The sequence below is a fragment of the Microplitis demolitor genome, chromosome 3 (assembly GCF_026212275.2).
Source record: "Microplitis demolitor isolate Queensland-Clemson2020A chromosome 3, iyMicDemo2.1a, whole genome shotgun sequence".
Taxonomy (NCBI): Eukaryota; Metazoa; Arthropoda; class Insecta; order Hymenoptera; family Braconidae; genus Microplitis; species Microplitis demolitor.
In genome coordinates, this window is record NC_068547.1 from 3,481,204 (window position 1) to 3,498,862 (window position 17,659).

The window sequence follows — 17,659 nt, forward strand, 5'->3', positions numbered from 1 at the left end:
GCTTTTAAAGCCAATCTAAAATCTGTCAACCGTTTGATGGATGTGTTAGCGCACTACACGATGTTTTAGTGCTTTTACTTTCACCAATATATAATGTAAGAGTGTTTTGTTGCTGCTGTTGCTGTTGGTAGAGAGTCTGAGTAAGAGTGAGGGCAACTTTTACGGAAGATAAAGAGAAATGTAGATATATTTTAGTAGTAGTGGGGGTGAACGAGAAGTTAACGCCCTTGGGTTAGATTTCTCACCCTCATCAAAATGTGATCATCCCTCGTCAATATTGAGGAATTCAAAACTTTGCATCGTGTGAAAATGTTTAAAATTACATTGGGCAACTGACTAGACAGGCGCGTGTATATTGATGATCACGCAATCTACGAACCACCTAGCAATTCACCTACCCTTACAGTCATTATCGATGATCGTTATCACATATTATATATCTATAGACAGTCTAGTGTCTAGTCATCATCACTTTTCTAATAATGTATTTAAGAATGAGTGTGTAATCGATTTTTAAATTTAATTTTTAGATCTATTATCGACACGTGTTATATATAAATATATTTTTTTTGTATTGGTTTAATGGAGATGCCTTTTTAAGTAAAAATTATATAAATAACGATGAGTGATAAATTTTCAAATCAATATTTTAAGTCTATTGTTCAATGCTTATTCAATTACTTTGATCAAATATTAGACGTTTTGTGGGAAAATTTGACTATTTAATGATAACTAGTGTTTCTAAAAATGATTCACACGAAATCCCTATTATAATTGTAATTAAAAAAATTTCTGAATTATAGTTCTTTAATACAATTTATGAACTGCTATTTAATATCAAAATCATTTTTTACTTCTCCGCGATAGAATTTATAAATTTAAAAAACTACTCGTTGATATTTGCTAATGTCGTTGACATTTAAAAAGTCATAACTCTATTCTGACTATTTGAACTCTAATCAATCTCATGGTTTTTCCCATACGTATTAGAATTATAAATACTTATATGAGCGCTTGAGATTTTCAATTGGACGCAAATGGTTGAGTAGGGGTAAAAACAATTCATGATATCAATAGGAGAATTTAGTTTCGAAACATCATTAACAACACAAAATGAAGTCGCGTCTTAATCATCTACTGCCATTATTTTTTCATCGAGTTTAGTTTCTTTTTCGATATTTATTTAAAGTAATATCAATTAAGAAGAGTTCAGATAATTTTCAAATTAACTTATTTCAACGATGGTGAAAACTGCGTTTTTTACTGTAACACGATTCTTTGTCGTCATTATGCTAATGCTTTGTTTCATAACCACTACATATTGTTATTACTGTGTTCACAACGGAAAAAAAGTATACATCAATATTTTTTTTTTTTGCTTATTTGTTCGAATTTTACAAAAGTACTAATTCAATTTTTTAATTTTTCCGGTTTTAGTGTTCCATAAACATGGATTGCTGTTCATTAAAATGTAATGCGACGAATTATTGTAAATAACAAAACTGCTATTATAAAAAAAAAAAAATTTCTATGTAATTGAATTTAGTTTACAATGAAGTAAAGTGTTCACGTATCAAACTCTGTTTTGTTTTTTTCAAACCAATAATTAGATTTTTATGAGTGTAGATAAGAAAATAAAGCTATTAAAAAATTAATTACCAGTATACCAATAAAAAAATGACACAATTAATATTTGTAAAAATTAATGGTCGGCGTTAAAAAATATGATAAATAAAAACTACACTAAAAAAATTGATGCAATAATGACTTTGAAAATTATCTCTACGCATATTTTGTTGTGAAATTAAATTATTGTAACAAAATTTCGAAAAAAAAAAAAAATTAGCTGGTTTATTTTATTATAATGGCAATGGATTCCAATTACTACAACACGATTATTCGATTTGTTGGACACCGTTCAGCACGTGATATAAATCCACGAGCAAGGGTATCGGTTGTGTTTCTATCATATATGTATCAGTAATCGGAAAAATATTATGATAACCCAATTGAACAATCTGACCAACCACTATAGGGTCTATCGAATCATCGTTATCGGAAATGGGATTTACGATGGCGCAAAAAAATATTTTTTTCCTCAATTCCATGTGGACTGAGTGTTATAGCGCCGCCTAATCCTGTAACTGAATTTATAAAAGACTTTTCCATTATTCGATAAATCTATAGCACCTTCATTTTATCCACTCATATAAATATACATGTACATATATTTGTATAAATGGATGTATGTATAATGATGCTTTCATTTTAACGTGGATTAAAGTAGAAAAGCCGTGTATATTTTAAGCTTTGGAAAAAAAAAAACATGAAATGAAATAAATGCTAAATAATAAGGGTTTTAATGTGTACGTATATAAATATCCATATAAATGTCCGTATATATGAATGATTAATTATCCCGTGTCATACATAAAATTGCATCTATTGCTGTCACCGATTGCCTATAAAATATTCCGCATCATCATTTATTTATAATGGCAATGGCATAATATTTTTCCACGGATGCGTAAACAAAGTAATGATAAATAATGATAATAATGAAATATATTCTTTTAATCAAATGAAAAATACGACAATAAATAGTTTGTTTAAAAATTTACAGGGAAAATTAACACAAACGTAGAGAATTTAATTTATATTAATTTTTATTTATAATTACTAATTACTAATGAACTTTTGTATATATATTTATCAACTTTGAAGGAAAGTTTTTGAGTAAAATTGAACAAGTAAAAAAATATAAAGGATAATAGAAAAAAAAAATTGATAAAAGTTGTGAATATTGTGGAAATGTTTTTAAAAATACTAAGGATCTGTGAGGATGAAAGTGAGTTGCAAAAAGAGGAAAAAAGAGAGGGTCGTGAAAAGCAAGTCAAACCCTCAGGCGTACTTTTGATGCGTTAGTCGTGAAAATTTCACCCTCTATATTTCTAAATGTGAAATTCCACATAAACAGAGACCCGATGCGAATAAGTTAAATATATATAATATATATGTGTACACATATACATATACATATTTTTAATGTATATAAATGTGTAGAATACGGAAGACTAGAAAATACAAGTTTAAATATTTTGAAACATGAGAAAACGTTTTAGCCGTAATGTCTAAAATAAATAACGAGCTATGAATTTATAAACCAAAAATACTGAGTAAAAACATCCATTATTTTTTTTAAGAATCTGTTGGAAAAAAACTAGTAATAGCCTCGGGTTAAAAATTAAAATTTAATTAACGATAAATAAAAGACTTACTTTTCATAACAAAAAAATTATTTCATCTAAAATATCTGTAGAGTAAAATTAAATATAAAAAAAAAAAATATGACCCGGAAGTTAAAAGTGTCGCGACTATGATCATTTGTAATGTCACCCTGCTCATCACAAATATTATTTTTATTTCTTTTTGGTTTCACGCTACACATTAATTGTCCCTAAACTTATGAACTTATGTGAGTGCCAAGAAGATTGATACACATTAGTATCCGGAGACTGTACCAGATTGCGTCTATTGTTATGATAAAAGTAGACAAAGAGTGTGTACTATATTTATATGATTGTCTTAAGCTATTAATCAACTCTGACACTATTTTTCCTCATGATATGATCTCTTACTTCATTAACTGATCTTTTACTGTCCATTAATTTGATTCATACATCTAATATCTATTTTATAAGATATGAGATAATTAATTTATTTAAAAGGATTTGATCAGTACTTGGCCAAATAGTGGTTCTAAATAAAAAAAAAAAAATTTAATTACAAAACGATAAATGTATATGTCATATTGATCTGAGTAATCATATACTCATTGCAAACATACTCTCCGAAGTTTATTAAATTATTCAAGCGCGGAAATGGCAATTAACTCGAGTACTGGTGACAGAAGCAGACTGCTGGCCGACGGGCAGACGCGAGTCCACTCGCGCGTATATACAGAAGCATGTCGGAAAAGCCTCAGGCATCTGTGTATGTACATAGACATTGCCTGTACTGATGCTTAACAGTCTATATACTATTTTATGTATTGCAAGTATATATATATATATATATATATATATATATATATAATAGTAATACTAGATCCTAACCACCCCACCCCTAAAACAGGATCCCACGTCGAACTAGCGCTCGATCAAACACGCACGTTTGTAATTTACTCTGAGGTAAAATTATTCATGAGAAAATATTTAAAAGAGATGTCTGTTTGTGACAATCGATAATATATTTACGTTTGGATAAAAGTTAAATACACGTGATCAATTTATTGACACATACGAATACCTTATTTTTTTTTTTAATTGCGTAATCCATGTAAAATAAAATAAATATTTTTTTTTATCAGCAGAAACTTACGGACCATTAGATTAAACAAATAGTGGAGCATAATTTCGACAATCTAATCAGTCGGTGGCTCTGTAAAACGAGTTGAGGCTGGCACGATGAGCCGATTTTACTTCCAGTTGGGTTGGCGAATTAACAACATTGTTAACAAGTACAGCCCTCGCCGATAGTTGAGGAAAATCACCCCGTTAATTTCCACCCGATTTTGTCACTGAGTAGTGTCAAATAGGGACACGAGAGTCGTGACTGTGACGCGTGAGAGTAGACGACGAGAGAGTCTAAAATCCCCCCGTAGAGATAAGTGTGACGACCTGTCCAACGACTCTGGGCAAGGGTTGACTCGCTGGCAATCAACGTAAAACGTAACGCCAACGGTAAAGGGGATTAGTTTATCTTCAAGCGAAAGCTCGTCACATCACAACTAACACTCTCTCTCTTTCTCTATCTCCACCCCCAAGCCTATAGTCCTTCAACGTCTAAGCCTTCAATTTAATATTAAATTCCCAAGCACAGTATCGAAATAATAAAAAAAAATTTATAAAGTAAAAATATAAAAATTAAACGGAGCATATTCAAAGGGTCGAGTTTTTTGTCTGTAACAATAAATAAATACAAGGAGCAAAATAAAAATAAATAAGTTGAACTTGAGATTTACGGACTAGACTGTGTACACTTTTATACGAAGCGTTAATCCCTTTAATTTGAGCTGGAGCTCGTCGGAGCGTGCAAAAACCACAGACTACTGTCTACCGTAGACGTATAATACTGCGGTATGTATTACAGTGTCCTTAGTCCCTTTGACGTATAAGCATACTGAGTATTACACCCGTATCCTATATATTCCAAGCAATATTCATTCATCCGTCCATCCATATCCAGCGAAAGCTCGTTCGCCAGTGTCCACTTCGGCGTGACGTTCTCCCGCGCGTATCAGAGCATCTCTCACTCATCGTCGCACATAGATATATGTGCGTATATATTTAGTGTACTTGTATGTACCGCACATTACACGAATTCCATTCATGTCCAACATGGAGTGGCGGCGGATAAGTACCCGAGAATTATACTGGACAGTGTAATAAATAATGGACGCAAAATTGCTTTTGTATTCATATTAAGATACCTCGAGCACTCATTTTATCTGTCGAGTGAGAACCGAATATTTTCCTTCTATTCAGGATTAATGGCTTGGATGGATTTTATACAGGGAGTTTGAGTTCAAGGGTCTCTTCATAGATATACGTACATATATATATATTTTTGTAACATGGATGTATACAAATAAATATGCACCGAGAGAAACTGACCGTTGACTATCGACATGATTAATCGTTTTCTCCGGAAGTTTAAAAGAGTACGATGGAAGCGGCAACGAAAAAAATAAAACGAATGGTCAAGTTCCACTTTATTCAGTCTGATCTATCTCCCGGGTCTTTTGGGACATTTAAATTTTAAAATTTGACATTTCACGTACGTTTAATGTACGAGAAATAAATAATAGCTGAGGAAGCGTAAGGAAAAAAGTAAAAAGAAAAATGGAGATTAAATGTCTTGGACGACGGGTACAGCTTATCGACACTTGAGTAATACGATTACGTCCAGTCTGAAAGATGAACTGATGGACTCTTAAGATCGACAAATAAGGGGGTTTGAATGGATGGATGGTGGATTTTTTGTGCTTTATAAAAGAAAAAGTTTTTCTATTCCCGTAAACTCCCATGACGACTATTTATCTTGGATTAATTTTCTACGGTGTATTTATTTTATTTTTTTTTTCAGCGAGTCAACTACCTGCGTGAATTTATTTACGTTTTACGTGTGATTTTTCATGAGTCTTTGAGACTAAAAAATTAATTTTAGTAAAATTTTACTTTTATTTTGAAAATGATAATCAGTGGGTGGGCTTTTAATTTAACGAATAAAAACCTATAATAAGAGTACAAGGTCCTTCGAGCCAGCAGTCACCACTAGCAATAGCAGGAACATCACCACCCGGGGCGCAAGATGCCACCGACAATAATCCCGTTGTAAACAGCTCGTAACAACATAATTGCTTGTTCAGAGTCAGAGAGCCTCGTGCCGCGGAAATCGTCCTCGTTGGTCCAACGTTGATTCAACGAGCGAGCAAGTAAGAGCCGGACCGGTTAGACCGGGTAGCAAGAATGAGATAAGACGAGGGTGGAAAAAAAATAAATAACGCCGGGGGTCCTTTTAAATTGGCGACTTTTCGGTCAACAATCGACCCTTCCGGAGCTCGGTTGCCAACCGCCTCGTGTTACTCTCTTTCTCAGTTTTTTATTTTTTGTTACTTGGCTCGCTCTGGTTCCAGTAGCCTGTGAACAGAGTAAAGCCCCACGTAACACCCTACGGCTACGCTATAATGGTCACGGGGGTTGAAAAGAAACCGCCTTAAAATACGTTCCGACATTATAGTATAGATATAAACCTTCTATTCTGCTCTGACTTGCGCGAATATCTTCAAAGGCATCCTGACACTCTACTCATTCTCTTTCTACTTCCTTCCTCTTCGTGTTAGCGAAAATAAACTCAACCGTGTTCCAAAGTGAGACACTTTGGTGCGAATAAAATTCTTTTATCTTTGTATTTCTAACACTATTTCTATTTTATTTTACACCCGTTTTATTGAACTTGTTATAGATTTGTTAGAGTTTACATTTAAAATATTAATTGAAAAATAAAAATAAATTAGTTTGAGAACCAACATATGTGCAGCTTAACGCGAGCAATCGGTGGCCGAGGTGATTGAAAGCAAAAATAAAAAGCAAAATCGTGAGAATAAAATACAGGCAAATAAGTCAAACCAGACACATTACAATCATTGACACTTGACATTTTTTTCCACCAGTAATTTACTTATGATTTTTTTAACCCGTACTTTAGTTTTAATAAAACATGTCACCCTTATTTTTTTGATAAGTCACGAGATCGTGAACGACTCACGTCAGTTACACTACTAAAACTTTGGTTGTACAAATAAAAATACAAGTTTGCGTGTCTTTTTTTTCACCCCAGACCCAGACACGAGGGAATCACGGAAAAATATAAAATAATTACTATGTTTAATGTTTATTTTACTAACTGCCAATTTAAATGCTCATTTAAACAGAACATAAATTTATTTTTCAATGGCAAAATATTTTTAAATTAAAATTAATAGCGAAAAAAAATTTTAATCATTTTTGTGGTCATATGTGTGAATTGAATGTGACGTAGATAAATAATAATGCTTGGTACGGTAAGTTAAATTTGCAACGTCAAAGGTCCAAGTATTTGATTGCCTTTTCGCTCTTTTCATACACGTTTAAATGTATACTTCCACGTATACATACATGTATTTAATATATATGAACATGTAAGCACAATGAAAAGTGAGGAGTGTTGGGTGGGTTTGTAAAAGAGGTAATAAGCGGTATAGTAGCATGAAGCAGAAGCTCATTCATTGTCATGAAGCAAGTCAAAAGGAATTGCTCGACGAAATTTTTGCGGGAATTAATTTTGCGGTTGCGCCCCCGTGTCTTTCGCTGACGTTCTTACGGCTACTACTGTATATTACTGAACAGTACAAGAGTACTCTAGTGTGTAGTGCTGATGATGCACACAGCTACCGCACACTTAAACTTTTAATACTCATCTTTCAGAAGAGTCATAAGTACAGGGATTAATTAATACTTCTACTCACCCTTACACGTGTTCTGCTCACTTTTTCTTCTCATCTCAAATCATTTCACTTCGCTTATCCTCTTATTTTACTTCATACTCTTTATTTATCATCTTCCAGCCTTTCTCGGCTTCTTAGTCCGTGTTCTGTGTTCTCTTGATGAGTACTGCGGCATCTCGGACAAAGGGTAAATCGCATTAAGACTGTGGCCAACGAACGACGGGAAGCTAAACTCTGATTTCACGCACTTGGTTTACTTGAAATCTACTGGAATAAATAAAAAGTTTATTCATTTATATGTTAATGACTTCTTTTTTTTTTTTTTTTTTTTTTTTTTCAAATTAAAAATATTTTTTTTTTTTTTAATAGATAATAAATTTTTTATATATTTTTTTAGGTATAATATTGATTTATTGACATATGTCTGACCCACTAGGAAGTATTTAGTGGGATTATTTTATTAACACATCTATAAATATTGAGTACAAAATTAAAGAAAAAATCGAATTCTCTAAAAATATATTTTTCATTTTTAACTGAATTAATTTTTTTTTAAGACCATGTCAGTCTACGTTTTGAATATTTTTCAATGACTGGTTACTTGATCAAATTGTATGAACTATCTAATTATTACAAAAAAAAGTATTAAAAATTTTTAATCTATAAAAATGATAAAAAGTTCAAAGCAAAGTTAAAAACAAAAAATCATCCATTTAATTTAAAATGGAGTAGATTTTTGTAATAAAGAGAAATAAACAATAGCAAAGATACCCTCAAGCGATTTAGGTCTCAAGAGTGTCTCGATCCTGTTTCCTATACATTATATTCATAAGAAATACGAAAAATGACTGTGTGGCATCCCTTGATCTCTTTCTTTAATTTACAGCGCTCAAAGTGTCGACCCTTGTCCGTTAGTAAATAAAAAGAAATAAAGAGCAACAAGGGAAGGGAGAAAGAAAGTAATAAAACCAAATGATCTCAAAAAATAAAGAAAGTTGGTGATATGAGTAGAGGCTTTTTCTTCAAGCTTGATTCTGAAGTGCTGGTAGTTGATACCTAAGAGAGCCGAATGGCTGAGAACATTGTGCGTGGATGACGCGGTACTGAGGACATCAGCGAGTGAGGATGCACTAAACTTAAAGTAATATTTGCTTTGATACACCGCCGGGCTCTTTTGTGCTCACCCAAGTTGAGGTTCATCCTCTTACGTATGACGACCAGATAATGTCTGTCGGGGTACACTCATCATACATACATGTATATGCATACATACATTTAATAATGTATATCCTACTGCTACACAATACGCCACTCTACATATATATTTAATACTTTTAAAAAAGTTTGCGTCGTTATAGAAACGACGACGATGAAAATTATTATCATTCTGCGGGTATTCTCGTGTGTGTAATACTCTCAGCTCGAGCCATAAGCATCGAAAAGATATTTATGACTAAAAAAATATAAATATATATATATGTTATATGCATACCTATGCAGCATATATGTATTATAAAAAATAAAATAAAATAGTAGACACAATTCGCAACGGTCACATTCCAATTTACATGACATCATGACAAAAGTGTATGATGTTTTTTCCATGACATTTTACTTATAATAAAAAAATATCGTAAAATGTAAATAAATTTTTGTTTTTTATAAATAAATTTAAAAAGTCATTTTTATTATTAATACTTTTGTATATATTACTTAAAATGTTTAACAGACGGTTAAACATAAATGTCGTTATTTATTTTTTAAACAGTAATTTATATTTATCTCAAAAAATATTTAACAGGTAATTGAATTTTTTTGAGTTATTTAATGGATAAATAAATAGTTGTTTGCTTAGAGATTGTTGAGTATTTTTATAATGAAAAAGTATGTGAGGATGTTTTTTATTTTAAAAAAAAGTGTATGTACTGAGCATTCCAAACGCCAAGTTCAATTACGGTGATACGTTGACAAACGTCCTCGGTAATGCCTCAAGGCAAGGGGTTTAAAAGCAATGCGGTAAGCGTTTAACGTTCAACGAGCAAACCGAAGAAGAAGAAACCGCGATAAACCCACGAAAATTATTGCCTCACTTGGCGGTGACCGCTTGCGATGGTTTTGCGCGCACGTTTGCAATTTGTTACGTAGCGCAACAACCCCCTGTGACACCCACGACCTTACCAAGGCGACTTGACTCGGCAACTCAAACTTCAGTCTTGGCCTCACTCACTTTTTTGCCAACACATGTATGATATGGGTGAGTGTGTGTGAGTGTGTATTATATATAATACGACTATAACTATAACTGTAAGGCATGTGGCATAACGTAAAAGCAACTCGAGAATTCAATGAGACGTTTGTCGTTCTCGACGCTCGTATATGCACCACATGACCACCACGAGCCAAACCGCAAAATCACCCGCCGTGAACGAAAAAAATTTAAAAAAAAAAAAGAAAAAAGAAAAAAAACAAATGAAAAAAGAGTTATTCAATCGTTCGCGCTTTACGATCCTCGAGGTGTTCGGTGTCGAGAATTTTATATTTTTTTTATCCTTCATGGAGGTCTTAGGAGTTTCTTATTGTCACGTATTACACCCTTTGTGGCATCATTTTACAATAATTCATACATTGAAATACTAATTTCCAATAAAAATATAAAATAATAATCAATAAACAAGTCAAGGAAAAAATTTGTCTCAATAATTTGTAAGCTTAAAAAAATATAAAATTTTGTTCGAATAAAAACACTTTGGCTTTTAGCTTCCCCGTTGAGTGTTGAGGTGACAAAAGTGTCGAGATCCAGAGTATAAGTCATTGAGATTGATGCTCGGGTCATCTCAGCATCTTTTGTCAAGTCACCGAGCATTAGAGGGTTATATTTGATACTAGACTGCCACGAAAGAGTATATAAGTAAAGAGAGTAGCGAGAGCCCCTAAGGTGGATCTCAGAGTAAACGGGGTGTAAAATGCATTTAATTCGCACGACAATCTATAGGAGTAAAAAACCCCGAGTTTTCTCGTCCACAAATAACGATAAGAAGAGAGAAACGACACGTGATATTGCCCTCGTGAAATTGGACGACTTTAGGGTGGACCGTGAATGGCTTGATGGAGATCGTGACGTCGAATTTAAGATAAAGAGCTATCATTAAGAAGTATATATTCCATGAGAATTTATATACGTGCCATTGCAAAATATATATACATACATACTAGTCAGCAATGACGATAATAAACGTCAAAAAAGATTGTCAGGTTGATTCGTCTTTAACTGTTTTGATGTGACGAGAATATATGTTCGTCAAACTGCATGGCTACTGTAATAAACTAAACGTTCCGATTGGTTTTACAATCGACGGGCAAATGGATCGATCAATCTCTATTTCAACATCGCACTGTTTAAAGTCAATCATCATTACTATTATCATTGTCACAATAAAATTGGAAAATAAAAAAAAAAAAGGAACCATTTCATATTGTATAGAAGCTTTCTCATTAATACAGAAATGAACATTATATCGATACTTTTATTAGCGAGGTTTCAGTATCAATTTGTCAATTTACGATAGATGTTCTGGGCATATATTCATTATTACTAGGGACAAGATTTTTGCCTCAATTTCAAAGTTATAGGAAATTTAATTTTATAAAAAAAAATGTCTCTTATGATTTTTTCATACGACCCATATTTCCATCGCTATTCCAAAATTAAGATTCTTAATGAACGATTTAAATTTTTGCTAATTATGAAAATCTTAATTTTGAAATGACGGCTTTTTTATTAGTCCGATGAAAAAATTATAAGAGACACTTTTCTCATAAAATTGAATTTCCTACGACTTTTGTATGAAAAATTTTTTTATACGACCAATATTTTCGTTGCAATATTAAAAATTTGACAGCATTAATTATTAATTGTTATTTTTAAATCAAAGCAAAAATCCTGGCTCTATTTATTACACATAAGAATTAAATATAAAAATATTGTTAACAAAGAAAATGTTTTGCAGAATAGATTTCCTTTTAAATGAATCATTTAGAGGTTGATAAAATTTTGAGACAGAATATCTGGAACATCCGCGCGAGCATTGTTAATAAACGGCATCTGTCACCGAATATGTCGAGCGTTGCGTTGCATTTCACATTTTATGTTTTATGTCGAACGGATGTGAGTTGGGTTTATAGACCTTGGGGTTTATGTTTCACACCACGCGTGCACTGGTCACGCATGTGCATAATGTCGAGTAAACGGTTTTACTTTTTTACTAATAGGTAATCATATTTTTTCAAGGTTCCATTATACATTCGTACATAAATAAGTATTTTATATTGACATATATGGATGAATTAATTTTATTCGCCCTATTTTCTTGGTATCTGAGCATTTGTGTCCCCTAGTAGACATACAGATATCACGTAGTAGTAAGAAATGACTGTGATTTTTAGTACCAGAGATTAAATTCGAACAAGATCAATCACTGAGCTCAGTTGACCAATTCATTTTTCAAAAATATCTTATCTGATGCAGCTAAACCAAATCCATCGGTCATATGTTTCTCATATATATAAATATATACAAGTTTTTTTGGTATTGTTGTTGTTATTAATATTGTTGTGGCGATAAGGGAGGTGAGTAATAGAGCACAGTAGAAAAAAAATAAAAGAAAAAGGATGACTTTTGTCACTAAATGATGGACGATCTTGTACTAAACTGAAATATAGTAAAAATGTAATCCGTTCGACCGTAACAACTGTCTAAGAAGTTTTACAAAAAGAATAATTACATCGATAAACTTATTTTTTTATGATAAATATTTTGTATTACTATATAATCGTATTTTAATTAAAAATTAATTTTTTAATTGTATAAAATTAAAAAGCCCGAAAATATATAAAGTCGCCGGCTAAAATCGATGGTTGAAAAAAAATAACGACGAAAAATACTTGAGGGATTAAAAAGAGGCTTCTGAGAGGTTCGTTAAAAATCAAGGGCATCTCTTAAGAAATATCAGGAATTTTAAATTTAAGAACGTGCTGTGAAACAAAAGAAAATTCCTTCTCTATTACAGAGTGGGCACAGTATATTTTATACTGTATGTTATAAGAATGCGAAAAAATAAAAATAAAATGGAATGGTTAGAGGAAAAAAATACAAGTGACCGTAATCGACTTCAAGTATACGAAGCGTATAAGTAACCTTAACGAGGCTTTGCTAAATTTAAACTAAAATATTTTTTCCAGCCAGCTGTCGATCCAACTCGGGTGAACTGGCTCGTGAAATCCATTCGCGTATACTTGCTTGTCGTCATATTATAATCGTAGTTGTTGTAGTAGTAGTGATTCTCGGACCACTTCACAAACCTCCCTTCGTGATCTCTTGCCACGTCTCTCATCGTCCACCCTCAAAATCCTACCAAGCTGACTCGTGTTACTCATTCTGTCTCGCCATTGATAACTTATAGACAACCTTTAGACTTTTTAGACTCACCCCAATGTAGACTAATAGATCTCCGTGCGATATAATCCGTAGCCTCCCTTAGGAAAAATTCAACGAATTAAAGAGCATATGAACACCTGATCGTGACCCTTAGATCTGGATATAAAAATCGGGGTTACCAGATTATCAATTTTAGTAAAAAGATAAAATTCGTCCAGATGTTTCTAGACGATTTAATTTAATTAATCTTAATATCTTTATTGTTTACTAACTATCTGATTTTTTGCCAGACATAGCTTTCAATTGAATAAAAATCCAAGGGGTAAATTTAATCACTAAAATTTTTTCGAATTTTTAGTTCTATTTTATATATATATATATATATATATATATATATATATATATATATATATATATACAACAGATGATATTTAAAATAGTGCAGTGGAGTCACTCTGATAGCATAATTTCCTCAGGGACCGATTAAAACCTCTTTTCTCTATTTAAGTTGGGATTGAAATAAAAAAAAAAAGATGTTAAACCGTTGATTTATATTGGAAGGTACAAGTAATCCATGCGAAAGCACGTCACTGTCTGGAATCAATCTAGTTGATGCGTAAAGAAGACCGAAAAAAAAAAAATAAGATACGAAAATAGAGTGAAATTTGTGTCAAGACAGACAAAGCGGCAAAAAGTTATGCAGGTGTAAGGCACTAAATCTATTCATATAATTCAAATACGTGACCACGCATCCGATTGTACGATAATCCGGGCCTTTCAATCCCGAAGTATTGAAAGGCGAATATAAAGTACAACGTGAACCAAAGATATAGACCCACTGAGACAGACAACTGAGCCCATATGCACTCGACCGTAATATCTAAACAGCAGAGGGATAATATCCGCATTATTGCTGTCGTTAAATTTAAATCAATTAACATTTCGATTTTCCCGTCTGTCATATTTAACATCACCACATATTTTACATATTATTATTATTAATAATTTATGTTGGGAAGTGTGTAACCTCATTATAGAACATCATTATCATAGGAAACTCACTATATTGACCATAACTCAACGATCAACGAGATAATTATATGAAAAAGCAATTAGCGAGTCATTAATTTGAGTAAAAAAAAAATTTCATGTCGTCGATTGACTCACTTTTAAATCAACATAATCCTAATATTAATAATTATTCTAAAACTCGTTTGTAACGATCAACCATATGCTCTCGTCAGTTTTATCACCGATACAAATAACCGATTAACGGATTGTAAAAAAAAAAAAAAAAAACACATAAATTTAAATAAATTAACGCATTAATTTTTTCCGTGAAAAAGTTATTTCTGTAGAAAATAGAATTAGGTCAATAGTTTGAAGAAAATCCAATCGTACGTTGAATCATGCTTTAAAAAATATTAAGTTATGACAGTGACGTAATCGAATAACGTGGGAATGTGCAGCGCAATCTTGAAAAGTACAATCCAATACACTTGGGATATGTGTCTTGACAAATAGCTCATCTCATTCAAAAACTTTTATACCTAAGCATATAAAATCTGACCTCACTTATCCTTTTATTATTATTATTGTCATTATTATTCTATGATTTTTTTATTGACGAGAATCATCAGTATTATATTATATAGATCTCTATAAGGAGTAGAGGGCTTAAAAAAATTTTAAAAGCTTTTAAAATCTTAAGCCTTTTAAATTTAAATTCTGAAATGAAGCATTTATGGAGGTTATTATAAGTTTGTGTGTATGAGATTGCCGTAGAAAGATGAGAGACTAGATGCCGAGCCATTTTAATGGATACAGAAGTGACTACGATTTTCTATGAGGTGCAATAACACCACGCTGATTTATCACCGGTTTAACCCTAACTTGGGGTTACACAGCAATGAACAGTACACCGATATGCAGTAATATACAGTAATACCAGGGAATATATATGTGTATACCTATGAAATGGGAATATATATATCGTTTAACCTGAGCATTGTTGAGGGCAAACGTATGTAAAGTCACCGTGACGATCGTGACGTTGGTGCAGAGTAATATTGACTGGAAGGTTCGCCATTCAAAGGTCGAGTTTCCTTATTGTCGTGTCAGGGTTGATTTCGAGTCTTCAATATACTCTTTCTTTAACGTAACGTGCTCACAAAAGAAGGACTTTTTTAAATTTCTTTAGATAAAAATTTAAAATGACAAAACAGTAAAAATGTTTGTGAAAATAAATACGTTGGCAAATTTTATTGGAGAAAAAATAAAAAAATTTAAGAATATGACGAAAGAGAATAGAAAATGAATATGAGAGAGTAAGAGAGAAAGAAGGGTAAGCGAAATCTGGTAATAAACTAGAGCTTTTTAAATAGCCTTGGATCATAAACTTGGTATCTCTTGAATAAGAATGACATTGTCTGTCTTTGTTATTTTATATCATTGCGACTGGGTTTTTTTTCTTTCAACCCCATGGTCTTTTTTTCTGGTTTAATGACGGTAATTAAAAATGCCACAACGCCTGGACGAAACTAATTTTCGAGAAGCTTTTTTTTATTAGCTTATCACTCGTCTGCACTGCTGACTTTTTTTGTGGTTCATTCGTAAAATTTTATTACATATATTTAATATAATTTATTGTTTAATTATCATATTAATTAAGATATTTCAGAATATACAATATTATTAGATCGTCGGATATAGAAATTAATAAAAATATCCATCAAATCAGTGTTGAAAAACAATTAACGGAGTGACAGAAATTTTATTTTATTGAGAAACCCCATAAGCCAATGATTTATGGGGTTTTTCAAATAAACATATGCAGTTTTAGTTTTATGGAAATAATTTTTGCTTTTTTATTCAAAAGTCACGCTTTTTTCGGAAAAGAAAAAAATAATATGACTCATTAAAATACTTAAATTAATTACTATTTTTTGAATTTCTGAGTCTCAGAATTTAAATACGTTTTATATACTTCATTTTATTAGTCTACTAAATTATTTAAGTGGAAAAAATAAAAAAAACAATGATTTTATAACTTTTTTTCCCGTTTGATTGAGAAACCTCATGTCAATCAACTTTAAATAATTTTTTTAAGCAGTATCAATTAAAAAATTGAATTTTTCTTGTTTGAATATTAAATATTTTTGGGAAACGCTAACATTATTCTCTTCAATTATTTATTTATTATTTCAATGGCAATTTTTTCCAGAAAAATATTTTTTGTGTTTTCTGAGAAATTTTGTTTTCTCGACTTATGGGGTTTCTCAAATGAACGATCAAATATTATCATCATAAATTGATCAATACTGTGTAACTTTTGTGATAAATAATTAATAAATGCATTGCTGTGATAAATAATAACATTGAATTAAAAAATATTTTTCCTGTGATTTAACTATTTTTCAATTAAATAAATACTCAGAATCTGCGTTAATTAAAAAATATAACTGAAACCTAAAACTCATACTTTCCTTATTTGTAAAAAAAAATAAATTTTCTACACCGGAAATTAAAAATAAATATAATTAATAAACTTACTGAAGTTTAATTTAAATAAAACTCTCGTTAAAATATTAAATGATAAATCATGAGTAAATTTAACCACTGCCATCAATACTAAGACTCAATTTCACACACTAGTTTATAATTAAAAAGCATTTGCCTCATTAGCATATTATCTTGCTGTTGGTAATGATAATATAGTGTAGCGTAGTATAGCTGTATATATGAAACACGCACATCAGGATGTAACGTACAGCACACACGACTAACTCATCCGATAAAGTCTGTCTCTTTCTCATTATCTATTTATGTCTATCTTTTAAATCCACTAATACTAATGCTAATACTATACATGTACATAAATATATACATCTATCCTATTATATACGATGTGTGCAACACGAATAAAATATATACGCTACTCATCACGTTCACCAATGTGGGAAATACACGATTAGCCATCGCTCAAAATTAATTAGTACTGGCATCCGATTAAAATGCTTCATCAAATAAACGTGATACCAGAGGATATAAAAGTATATAGGGGAGCCTGGGGCACGAAGGCCCCCTTAAGCCGGTTTTTTCTTTTTGTGGCTTTTAACCATAAAATTCATTTATTTTCCGTCGATATCGAAAGAATAAGTAGAAATTTTGCAAAAAAT